The 14185-nt window shown below is 47.3% G+C and overlaps 1 long non-coding RNA gene across 1 annotated transcript in view; it reads left to right on the plus strand.

Annotated features, from left to right (window-relative positions):
- Window positions 1–5044, plus strand: part of LOC138851467 (uncharacterized) — a 28506-nt gene extending 23462 nt beyond the window's left edge. Inside the window, exon 2 of the long non-coding RNA XR_011391224.1 lies at window positions 4712–5044. This is a non-coding gene — a long non-coding RNA (uncharacterized lncRNA). The remainder of the gene's footprint in view (window positions 1–4711) is intronic.
- Window positions 5045–14185: the final 9141 nt, after the last annotated feature.

The raw sequence follows: 14185 nt of genomic DNA on the forward strand, positions 1-14185 counted from the left end.
AACCGTCCATCCCATCTCCTCCCCCAATCTCCCCCCAACCCATGTTCCTACTTCTAATAACCTAGACTTTGCTAAATTAACTACCATTCCTGAAACATACCCAAAGCTCCTAATGACCTCTCCCACCCTACGTAAAGCCTCCCCACTCGTAACTAACACAGTTGTATCATCCACATAACCTACTATGCCCCCCATACTTCCCCCCCCACCTCCCTCAATTCCTCGTCCACAGCCTCAAAGAAAGGATGTTGCACGCATGCAAAAAGCAACTGTGACAGCGGGCAACCCTGCCTTAATCCCTGTTCCATCATCACCGCCCCCCCCAGCTTACCATTAACTTGCACCCTCATTACAGCCCCCTCATACAGCGTGCGCACCCACCTCACTACCCCCCCTCCAAAACCCAATTTCTCCAAACATCCCCACAAAAAGTCCCTCTTCACACAGTCATATGCCTGAGCCCAATCCAAGCCAAGGACGCCCCCTCCCTGACAGTTCTCTATAAAATCCCTTATCGCACTATGCCCATTCTTCATAGTCCTTCCCGGAATCCCATACTGTCCCTCATGTACTCTACTCCCAATTACCTTCTTTAACCTGTTCCCCAATACCTTCGCAAAAATTTTGTAATCCGTACACATTAACGACAACGGACGATAATCTCCCAAACCCTTCTCCTCTCCTCCCTTCTTTGGCACCAAGACAACGACCCCAGTTCTCTGTGTTTGCGCCATTCTGCCCCATTTCAACATATAATTCAGAACCTCCACTAGGCACTCCCTCAGAACCTCCCAATGCGCTTTGTAAAAATCATTAGGTAACCCATCTATTCCCGGTGCCTTCCCCTGACTCAACCCATTCACCACTTCCCCCACCTCCTCCCCCGTAATGCCTCCCTCCAACTCCCTATCCCTCTGCCCCATACCCTGCGGTACCCTAATCCCACTAAATGTTTCTATCCCACCTACCCCTCCCCTTCTCTTCCATTTCTCCGTAAACCAATCATCAGCATACCTACTGATAGAATCTGTGTCAGTGAGACCCTGTCCCCTCACATAACCCTCCCCACCCTCCACAACAATATGCGCCACGGTAGTCCTCAACTGTCTGTCCTTGAATTTTCTGAGAACATACCCGGTTGGCTTATCACCCTTTAGTACGTCCTCCAATCCTGCCCTGACCCTGAGTGCATCAAAACGTTCATTATGCATCTCTACTAAACGACTCCTAAGTTCCCCCATAACTCCTTCCCCTCCCTCCCTACTCCCCCCCGCATAACAATCATTCAACTGACCCTCTAAATAATTCTGCAATCCAAACCTCCAGCGTGCCCTTTCCCTGCCCCTCTTCCTAAAAAATTCTACAATTTTCACCTTTGCCTGCAACTCCCACCAATCTAACAAATCCACCTCCTCATCCCTAGCCTCCCAAAAGCCTTTCCACCATGACTGAAAAGACCGACCTTGATCCTCCTCCTGTAAAAGCCTCACATTTAATTTCCAATAGCCCTGATATATTCTCGGAATACCATCCACCCTAAGATCAGCCAACACTGCTCTGTGGTCTGAAAAACCCACGTCTACTGTTCTAACTCTCTCCACTCCTATCCCCTGCCTCACATAAATCCTATCCAACCTTGCCTCATAACTCCCCTGTACATAGGTATACTCAACCTGATACCCCCCCCTGCCAACCACATCTACCACCCCGACATCACCCAATGCATCCCTTAAAACACCCAACACACACCCCGCCCCCCTAGGAACTACGTCTACATGCCTAATCACACAATTCCAATCACCTCCAATTATCGCTATGGCAGGTAAACCCCTGAGATGATATAACAAAACGTCACGAACAAAATCTGATTTTATCCTTACGTTACCAATCGCAGGCATATAAACTCCCACAAAACATACCCTACTCTCCCCCCACCACCCATCCACCCGAACAACCCTCCCCCCACCCCCCTCCTCCCACCCCATGACTCGCAAGGGACTGGTCTCCTTTACTAAAACAGCCACTCCGCCCTTTAAAAGCGTTGCCATGCTCACAAACAACTTATATCCTCTCAATCTCAACTCACTACCTGACTTATAGTTATGCTCCTGTAGGAAACCAACATCAACGTCGTACCTTTTAAGGAACCACTCCAACCACACCCTTTTAACCTCAGTTTTTAAGCCATTAGCATTTATCGTTACACACCTGAATGGTCAAGGAGAGGCGGCTTACCCCTATGCCGCTGTGGCTTGCTCACACTTCCCTTCAAGCTGCTTACACTTTCCTTATTACTCTTTTTAATAGAACTTCCTACCCCCCCTTGTCTCTCCCCCGATTTTCCCTGTACTCCCCCCCCTGTAGGGGAATTGCGGACCACCTCCGCCCAAACCTTCTTACCTGGTCTTTGCCCAGGTGTTAAAACATCATCTAATTCAGTCAGCCCCGCTGGTCTCTTCCTAGAGCTGCCTCCCAAAGCCACCTCTTCCTCAGGTACATCCTCCCTGTGTACCTCTGCCACTACAAGTGTATCCTTTCCAGTGTTCCCTACTACTTCCGACTTCTCACTCAGGCCTTGCAATTGCTGCTTTTCACTGATCCGTTCATCCATGTCCCCTCCTACCAAGGCCTCCTCCAAGAATTCCTGGAGCACTGACTCCAAGGACACCTCCTGTGTCGTCTCCACCACTTCCTCCACCACCTCAGATGTTGGAGAAGGAACTTCCTCCTCCACCGGGAGTGTGACACACGTCCCCATCTGTTCACCCTCCTTCTCCACCTCCTCACTCCATAGAGTAGTCCCATTCTTCGCCGCCGCCACCACACTCGCCTGCTGGATGTCCTCCACCGGGACTGACACCCCCGGGGCAACTCTACGTGCACATTGTGCCGCTATATGGTCAAAAGAGCCACAAAGACGACACGTTCTCCTTTGCCCCACATACGACACATATACCTGATTTCTGGTGCCTGGCAACATTACATACGAAGGTATAGGCGTCTTTAAAGTCATCTTGATATTGTATGACCCTTCCGGGAGGCCCACATATGGTCCATCCCGCCATACCCCACCTCTGGCTTCATGAATGACACCATACTTGCGAAAAACTTCCTGTATACCAAACTGCGTTGCCTCGAAGGGTACATTCCTCACTCGTACCCACGTGTAGAATGTAGATACGTCATGCAAGCACACATCCATCGTCGAGTTGAGACACATTCGCCGTTCCTGGTACTCCTCCACCACACTGCTGTAGTAGCTATTCCTCAGGAACTTTACAAATACTCGTTTCATCCCATTAAGGGCCACACCATACAGTTCCTCATTAGGGATACCATATAAATCCCTAATAATTGCAGGTAGAACGACGTTCATAGTAGCAGGGCTCAGAGAACCCCTCAACAGCTCAATGCAAACTGTATTAATCCTCCTGCCGGTGTACTCCGCCATGTCTAAACAGTGAAAACTGCGCAGAAACCAGTTGTAGTGGGAGCTACTGCACAGTGCGTACGCACGGCCCAACAGCGATGCGAACAATGATATTATATTCAGGAGTAATTCCATTAGTAGCTAAAATGGATTTACTCGACTTTATAATATTATCTGGTCGTATTACTTAGCTTTGTATTTAGGTAGGTCGTTTAATTAGTGTCAACTGCTGGTGACCTGGCCAAGCACCAGTAGGTGTTTTGAGCTACTCAACCCCTGTTCCGACCGAGACAAAGTGGGCTGGTAAAGCCTCACAGAGTTCAGTTCATACCTTCCTTTGGACCAGGAAGGGTCGAGGTAAGTATCCACCTCTAAACCACCATTCGCCTCCATAGAAAATCCCAGGAATTTTCGGGAGCTTACTGCTAAGACTTATCTCGGTTGGAGAAGGCGGTTGAGAAGCTCTTAGAGAAAGTGAAGCCAAGTGAGCAAGCCTCTGTAGTGTATGAGGACTTATTGTAAAGTGAACCATATCGTAAGAAATCTATTAATGTGTTAGAGTTTTTAGGCAACGACTGTGCATGTGCCTATACTAATATTTAATGACTCGCTCAGAGCCATTTGTAAATACTAAACCCAGTACTGTGTTGTTTTAATGAGGAATGGTAAAAGTATTCTACTCATAGTGCAAAATATGAGAAGGTGAATTTAAGTGATTATTATGATTATTAATAAATTAAATAGAAACTAAGAAAATTCCTTTTCCTCTGAAGTGAGTACCTAGACGTACTAAGTTTTTGTTACGAAAAGCTCTATAACCCAGGGACCAACTGACTATGTTCGTAACAACAGGTCAATCATGAAGTGTCACATCACTGGTGATCCAGCTGCCAGGCTCCTGGACAGGTCACTCATGAAGTGTCACATCACTGGACAGGTCACTCATGGAGTGTCGCATCACTGGACAGGTCACTCATGGAGTGTCGCATCACTGGACAGGTCACTCATGAAGTGTCACATCACTGGACAGGTCACTCATGAAGTGTCACATCACTGGACAAGTCATACCCCTCAAGGAAGGTTCCTTGATGTTGGTGAGGAGCTCTTGATTTAGGGAATTGGATCTGTGCTCCAGTTCCCCAAATTAAGCCTGAATGCCTTCCACATCCCCCCCCCCAGGCGCTGTATAATCCTCCGGGTTTAGCGCTTCCCCTTTGATAATAATAATAATAATAATAATAATACTGGACAAGTCATAATAAAAAAATGCTTTCTACGTAGGTGGAATGTGTCCATCTACTTATTGTTTTAGCAGCACAACTCACTTGGTGCTTAGTAGACAAAGTTGTAGTGGGTGATCTTGTGAGTGACGACAACGTTACCTTCTTGGAGTTTGAAGATGTTGCTACCCAGGTCAGTCTCAAGTTGAGGATTGACTGCAAAGTGGGACAAAGCATCTGTGACTTCGAGGAAGAACTTTCACGCTCCCCATGCTGAAGTCTTACTGTATCCGCCTTAGAAAAAGATATCAGAGGAAACGTTTCGCCAGCCAATATATGTTCATTCCAGTAAAGAGATGTTACTACAATAAAGATACCCATGTGTTGCACAAAAGTCTCATTCATCCACTTTTTGCTTCTCTAAACCATTTATCAACAATAGTATCATAGTTTTTGAAGTTGTGGAAAACACGCAGAATCAGTGCTGCTCTTTTCTTAGTCTACGGGAGATGGTATTGACATGCATTTATATAAAATTGTTTCCAGTATGAAGGCCACCTCCCCATATACTTGCAGCTGGACCTACAAGGATCACAGCAACGTATGTACAAATTAGGCGAGCTGACATGCCACATAAAAGCCCATCTTGCACGTTAATAAGAATTATGATGATGACAACCTTCTTTTCAGGTGGGAAGACCATGTTGGCAGTCTTGCTGGAAGACCATGTTGGCAGTCTTGCTGGAAGACCATGTTGGCAGTCTTGCTGGAAGACCATGTTGGCAGTCTTGCTGGAAGACCATGTTGGCAGTCTTGCTGGAAGACCATGTTGGCAGTCTTGCTGGAAGACCATGTTGGCAGTCTTGCTGGAAGACCATGTTGGCAGTCTTGCTGGAAGACCATGTTGGCAGTCTTGCTGGAAGACCATGTTGGCAGTCTTGCTGGAGAGGAATTCGTAAAGATTTTGCTTGTTGTTTGGATATTTCAATAAGTCCTGCTGGTTTTCAGAGATTTGTTCTGGCCATCTACCTCTTTGTTAATGCTTTTGCCAATTATTCTGGTAGAGTTCACCAGTTGTTTAGTGATGTGTGGAAGGAAGATTCATCTGAATATGAGTGTTTGTGATTTCAAAATAGAATGATAGAAGGTGTAGGGCAGCCGTGCCACCTAAGGTATTAATATCAAATGAACATGGGAGATCTGTTGAAGAATTGAGACACTTATACAACACATGGGAATCTTTATTGAAGAAACGTTTCGCCACACAGTGGCTTCATCAGCCCAATACAAAGTAGAATTGGGTAAGGAGAGGAGAAGTTTGAGGTAATCAGTCTCTCAACCTGGAATCGATGTGTTCAGTCCATCACTCTTGTAGGAAGTGACGGTTGAGGGACTGATTACCTTAAACTTCTCCTCTCCTTACCCAATTCTACTTTGTATTGGACTGATGAAGCCACTGTGTGGCGAAACGTTTCTTCAATAAAGATTCCCATGTGTTATATAAGTGTCTCAATTCTTCAACTTGTCGGTTTTCAAAACCATTCATCACATGGGAGATCTGATGGCATAATTTCGTTATGTATCTTCTTCTGGCAGCTTAACACATCAGTTATCCCAGACATAATTTTCCTGTCAGGTATTCTCATGCTTGATGACCTTTCCAAATTCTGTTTTTATGTTTTTCTTTTCAATCTGGAGATGTCAGCATATGTGTTGTGTATAAAGATCTCACCATCAGTCATTCTGCGGTTAACGTCACTCACATCATATTTCTTCCCCATTCTAATGTTCAGTCTGAACAACAACTGAACGTCTTGACCATGTCTGCAAGCACTCAGGTACTGTCACCTGATTCACTGTTTGGGTAGTTTGTTTAAAGGTCAGGTATACAAGTGTACCCGATAAAGCAGCACCTGAGTGAGTGTATATGTCGTTCATAATAATCCGAATTAAGCTCTGCCCTAAATAATTAACTTCTCCAAAATGTTCTTTTACGGATTAATCTGTTCCTCAGTATTCTTTATTGAAAATGATGGAAAAACAAATTCAATTTGGCATCAAGCCTAACTTAAGAGGCCTCACCTCACCTACTTCACCTCACCTCACCTCACCTACCTCACCTCACCTCACCTACCTCACCTCACCTCACCTCACCTACCTCACCTCACCTCACCTCACCTACCTCACCTCACCTCACCTCACCTCACCTCACCTACCTCACCTCACCTCACCTCACCTCAACTCACCTCACCTACCTCACCTCACCTACCTCACCTCACCTCACCTCACCTCACCACACCACACCACCTCACCACCTACCTCACCTCACCTCACCTACCTCACCTCACCTTCACCTCATCTCACCTCACCTCACCTCACCTACCTCACCTCACCTCCCCTACCTCCCCTACCTCACCTCACCTCACCTCACCACCTCACCTACCTCACCTCACCTACCTCACCTCACCTACCTCACCTCACCTCACCTCACCTCACCTCACCTCACCTACCTACCTCACCTCACCTCACCTCACCTCACCTCACCTACCTCACCTCACCTCACCTACCTCACCTCACCTTACCTCACCTACCTCACCTCCCCTCACCTCACCTCACCTCACCACCTCACCTACCTCATCTACCTCACCTCACCTACCTCACCTCACCTCACCTCACCTCACCTACCTCACCTCGCCTCACCTCACCTCACCTACCTCACCTCACCTCACCTCACCTACCACCTCACCTACCTCACCACCTCACCACCTCACCACCTCACCACCTCACCTACCTCACCTCACCTCACCTACCTCACCTCACCACCTCACCTCACCTCACCTCACCTCACCTCACCTCACCTCACCACCTCACCTACCTCACCTCACCTACCTCACCTACCTCACCACCTCACCTACCTCACCACCTCACCTCACCTACCTCACCTCACCTCACCTCACCTCACCACCTCACCTCACCTACCTCACCTCACCTACCTCACCTCACCTCCCTCACCTCACCTACTCACCTCACCCCACCTCACCTCACCTCACCTCACCTCACCTCACTACCTCACCTCACCTCACCTACCTCACCTCACCTACCTCACCACCTCACCTCACCTACCTCACCTCACCTCACCTCACCTCACCACCTCACCTCACCTCACCTCACCACCTCACCACCTCACCTCACCTCACCTCACCTCACCTCACCTCACCTCACCTCACCTCACCTCACCTACCTCACCTCACCTCACCTCACCTCACCTAACCTCACCTCACCTCACCTCACCTACCTCACCTCACCTCACCAACCTCACCTCACCTCACCTCACCTACTTCACCTCACCTCACCTCACCTCACCTCACCTACCTCACCTCACCTCACCTCACCTCACCTACCTCACCTCACCTCACCTCACCTCACCTACCTCACCTCACCTTACCTCCCCTCACATCACCTCACCTCACCTTACCTCACTTCACATCACCTCACCTCACCTCACCTCATCCCACCTCACATTACCTCACCTCACCTCACCTTACCTCACCTTACCTCACTTTACCTCACCTCACCTCACCTCACCTCACCTCACCTACCTCACCTCACCTCACCTCACCTCACCTCACCTACCTCACCTCACCTACCTCACCTCACCTCACCTCACCTCACCTCACCTCACCTCACCTCACCTCACCTACCTCACCTCACCTCACCTCACCTCACCTCACCTCACCACCTCACCTCACCTCACCTACCTCACCTCACCTCACCTCACCTCACCTCACCTCACCTCACCTCACCTACATCACCTCGCCTCACCTCACATCACCTCACCTCACCTCACCTCACCTACCTCACCTCACCTACCTCACCTCACCTCACCTCACCTCACCTCACCTACCTCACCTCACCTCACCTCATCTCACCTCACCTCACCTCACCTACCTCACCTCACCTCACCTCACCTCACCTCACCTACCTCACCTCACCTACCTCACCTCACCTCACCTACCTCACCTCACCTCACCTTACCTACCTCACCTCACCTTACCTACCTCACACCCCTCCTTACCTACCTCACACCCCTCCTTACCTACCTCACACCCCTCCTTACCTACCTCACACCTCACCTTACCTACCTCACACCCCTCCTTACCTACCTCACCTTACCTACCTCACCTCACCTCACCTACCTCACCTCACCTCACCTCACCTCCCCAACCTCACCTCTCACCTCACCTACCTCACCTCACCTACCTCACCTCACCTCACCTCACCTCACCTCACCTCACCTCCCCTACCTCACCTCACCTCACCTCACCTCACCTCACCTCACCTCACCTCACCTCACCACCTCACCTCACCTACCTCACCTCACCTACCTCACCTCACCTCACCTACTTCACCTCACCTCACCTCACCTACCTCACCTCACCTCACCTCACCTCACCTCACCTACCTCACCTCACCTACCTCACCTCACCTCACCTCACCTACCTCACCTAACCTCACCTACCTCACCTAACCTACCTCACCTACCTCACCTCACCTACCTCACCTCACCTGACCTACCTCACCTCACCTACTTCACCTCACCTCACCTCACCTCACCTACCTCACCTCATTTACCTCACCTCACCTACCTCACCTCACCTCACCTCACCTACTTCACCTCACCTCACCTACCCAAACCTAAAGTAATTTATTTAGTTAAATTAGATATATTTTCGTGGATTCCATAAAAATGTTTCACTCTGCTTATTCGGCAGAAACGACACTTTCTAAACTCGCAGAGTCGTTTTTATTTCGGTACGACATAATTAAAAGAAGACGATAAGTGGAAGAGATTAATATTCTGCTGTGTGAGTATGTTATGAGTGAGTGGGAAGTATAACATGGGATGATGGGCAGTGTCATAGTATGACATAGGATGATGGAGAGTGTCATATAGGATGATTGGAAGTATCATAGTATGACATAGGATAATGAGGAGTGTCATAGTATGACATAGGATAATGAGGAGTGTCATAGTATGACATAGGATAATGAGGAGTGGGAGTGTCATAGTATGACATAGGATGATGGGGAGTGTCATAGTATGACATAGGATGATGGGGAGTGTCATAGTATGACATAGGATGATGGGGAGTGTCATAGTATGACATAGGATGATGGGGAGTGTCATAGTATGACATAGGATAATGAGAAGTGTCATAGTATGACATAGTGTCATAGTATGATGGGGAGTGTCATAGTATGACATATAGATGATAGGATGGGAGTGTCCTAGTATGACATAGGATGATGGGGAGTGTCATAGTATGACATAGGATAATGGGGAGTGTCATAGTATGACATAGGATGATGGGGAGTGTCATAGTATGACATAGGATGATGGGGAGTGTCATAGTATGACATAGGATGATGGGGAGTGTCTTAGTATGACATAGGATAATTGGAAGTGTCATAGCATGACATAGAATAATGGGGAGTGTCATAGTATGACATAGGATGATGGGGAGTGTCATATATGGAACATAGTATGATGATGGGGAGTGTCATAGTATGACATAGGATGATAGTCATAATATGACACATTATGATGGGAGTGTCATAGTATGACATAGATTGATGGAAGTGTCATAGTATGACATAGGATGATGGGGATTGTCATAGTATGACATGGAGAGTCATAGTATGACATAGGATGAGTGTCATAGTATGGCATAGGATGATGGGGAGTGTCATAGTATGACACGAGAGTCATGTGATCTCCGTCTACCCGTCCTCATCCCAATATGGCACTCTTCAGGTCACCATGCGTCACTCACACCTCACTCTTCAGGTCACCATGCGTCACTCACACCTCACTCTTCAGGTCACCATGCGTCACTCACACCTCACTCTTCAGGTCACCATGCGTCACTCACACCTCACTCTTCAGGTCACCATGCGTCACTCACACCTCACTCTTCAGGTCACCATGCGTCACTCACACCTCACTCTTCAGGTCACCATGCGTCACTCACACCTCACTCTTCAGGTCACCATGCGTCACTCACACCTCACTCTTCAGGTCACCATGCGTCACTCACACCTCACTCTTCAGGTCAGGTCACCATGCGCGTCACTCACACCTCACTCTTCAGGTCACCATGCGTCACTCACACCTCACTCTTCAGGTCACCATGCGTCACTCACACCTCACTCTTCAGGTCACCATGCGTCACTCACACCTCACTCTTCAGGTCACCATGCGTCACACACCTCACTCTTCAGGTCACCATGCGTCACACACCTCACTCTTCAGGTCACCATGCGTCACACACCTCACTCTTCAGGTCACCATGCGTCACTAACACCTCACTCAGGTCACCATGCGTCACACATCTCACTCTTCAGGTCACCATGCGTCACACACCTCACTCTTCAGGTCACCATGCGTCACACACCTCACTCTTCAGGTCACCATGCGTCACTAACACCTCACTCTTCAGGTCACCATGCGTCACCCACCATGCGTCACTCACACCTCACTTCAGGTCACCATGCGTCACTCACACCTCACTCTTCAGGCATGCGTCACTCACACCCACTCTTCAGGTCACCATGCGTCACTCACACCTCACTCTTCAGGTCACCATGCGTCACTCACACCTCACTCTTCAGGTCACCATGCGTCACTCACACCTCACTCTTCAGGTCACCATGCGTCACTCACACCTCACTCTTCAGGTCACCATGCGTCACTCACACCTCACTCTTCAGGTCACCATGCGTCACTCACACCTCACTCTTCAGGTCACCATGCGTCACTCACACCTCACTCTTCAGGTCACCATGCGTCACTCACACCTCACTCTTCAGGTCACCATGCGTCACTCACACCTCACTCTTCAGGTCACCATGCGTCACTCACACCTCACTCTTCAGGTCACCATGCGTCACTCACACCTCACTCTTCAGGTCACCATGCGTCACTCACACCTCACTCTTCAGGTCACCATGCGTCACTCACACCTCACTCTTCAGGTCACCATGCGTCACTCACACCTCACTCTTCAGGTCACCATGCGTCACTCACACCTCACTCTTCAGGTCACCATGCGTCACTCACCTCACTCTTCAGGTCACCATGCGTCACTCACACCTCACTCTTCAGGTCACCATGCGTCACTCACACCTCACTCTTCAGGTCACCATGCGTCACTCACACCTCTCTTCAGGTCACCATGTCACTCACACCTCACTCTTCAGGTCACCATGCGTCACTCACACCTCACTCTTCAGGTCACCATGCGTCACTCACACCTCACTCTTCAGGTCACCATGCATCACTCACACCTCACTCTCCGCCTATATATACTGTCTTTCAACCTCTGGATGTTAAAAGTGATCAAGGTCCCAGGACCGAAACGTTTTAAAAAAATATGTGCTAGTGTTTGCTTACGTGTTTTTCTAAACCAACTTGTCGGTATGTGACTGTCAACGTAGGTAACAGAGCAGTATGTGACTAATAACACATGTATCAGAGCTGTATTTGATAAACAACGCAGGCAACAGAGCAGTATATGACTAACAACACAGGTAACAGAGCAATGTATTACTAACAACACTGGTAACAAAGCACTATATAACTAACAACGCAGGTAACAGCAGTATATGACTAAAAATACTGGTAACAGACCAGCATATGACTAGCAACACAGGTAACAGCGGTATGTTACTATCAACACAGGTAACAGAGCAGTATGTGGCTAACAACACAGGTAACAGAGCAGTATATGACTAACAACACAGGTAACAGAGCAGTAAGTGACTAACAACACATGCATCAGAGCTGTATATGACTAACAACACTAGTAACAGAGCAGTATATAACTAACAACACAGATAACAGAGCAGTATAAAGCTAACAACACAGGTAACAGAGCAGTATATGACTAACAACGCATGTAACAGAGCAGTATGTGACCGTCAACACAGGTAACAGAGTAGTATGTGACTAACAACACATGTATCAGAGCTGTATTTGACTAACAACGCAGGTAACAGAGCAATATGTCACTAACAACACAGGTGAGAGAGCAGTATATGATTAATAACATGGGTAAGAGAGCAGCATATGACCAACAACACTGGTAACAAAGCAGTATATAACTAACAACGCAGGTAACAGAAGTATATGATTAAAAACACTTTTAACAAACCAGCATATGACTAACAACACAGGTGACAAAGCAGTTTGTGACTATCAACACAGGTAACTCTGCATTATGTGACTATCAACACAGGTAACAGAGCAGTATATGACCAACAAAACAGGTAACAGAGCAGTGTACGACTAACAACACAGGTAATAGAGCAGTAAGTGACTAACAACACAGGTATCAGAGCTATATATGACTAACAACACTAGTAACAAAGCAGTATATAACTAACAACACAGGTAACAGCAGTATATGACTAATAACACAGGTAACAGAGCAGTATATAACTAACAACACTGGTAAAAGAGCAGTATATGACAAACAACACAGGTAACAAAGCAGTAATATGACTAAGAACATAGGTAACAGAGCCGTAATATGGTTAACAACACAGGTAACAGAGCAGTATATGACTAACAACACAGGTAAAAGAGGAATATATCACTAACAACACAGGTAACAGAGTAATGTGACTAACAACACAAGTAACAGAGCAGAATATGACTAACAACACTGGTAATAAAGCAGACTAACAACACGGGTAACAGATCAGTATATGACTAACAACACAGGTAACAGAGCAGTATGTGACTATCAGCACAGGTGACAAAGCAGTATATGACTAACAAGACAGGTAACAGAGCAGCATATGTCTAACAACACAGGTAACAGAGCAATATATGACTAACAACACAGGTAACAGATCAGTATATGGCTAACAACATGGGTAACAGAGCAGTATGTGACTAAGAAGACATGTATCAGAGCTGTATGTGACTAACAACACAGGTAACAGAGCAGCATATGTCTAACAACACAGGTAACAGAGCAATATATGACTAACAACACAGGTAACAGAGCTGTATTTGACTAACAACACAGGTAACAGAGGAATATATCACTAACAACACAGGTGAGAGAGCAGTATATGATTAACAACATAGGTAACAGAGCAGTATATGACCAACAACACTGGTAACAAAGCAGTATATAACTAACAACGCAGGTAACAGCAGTATATGATTAAAAACGCTGGTAACAAACCAGTATATGACTAACAACACAGGTAACAAAGCAGTATATGATTATCAACACAGGTAACAGAACAGTTTGTGAATATCAACACAGGTAACTCTGCAGTATGTGACTATCAACACAGGTAACAGAGCAGTATGTGCCAACAGCACAGGTAACAGAGCAGTGTACGACTAACAACACAGGTAACAGAGCAGCATGTGACTAACAACACAGGTAATGGAGCAGTATGTGACTAACAACACAGGTATCAGAGCTGTATGTGACTAACAACACAGGTAACAGAG

This window comes from Cherax quadricarinatus, unplaced genomic scaffold, assembly GCF_038502225.1.
Source record: "Cherax quadricarinatus isolate ZL_2023a unplaced genomic scaffold, ASM3850222v1 Contig692, whole genome shotgun sequence".
Lineage (NCBI taxonomy): Eukaryota > Metazoa > Arthropoda > Malacostraca > Decapoda > Parastacidae > Cherax > Cherax quadricarinatus.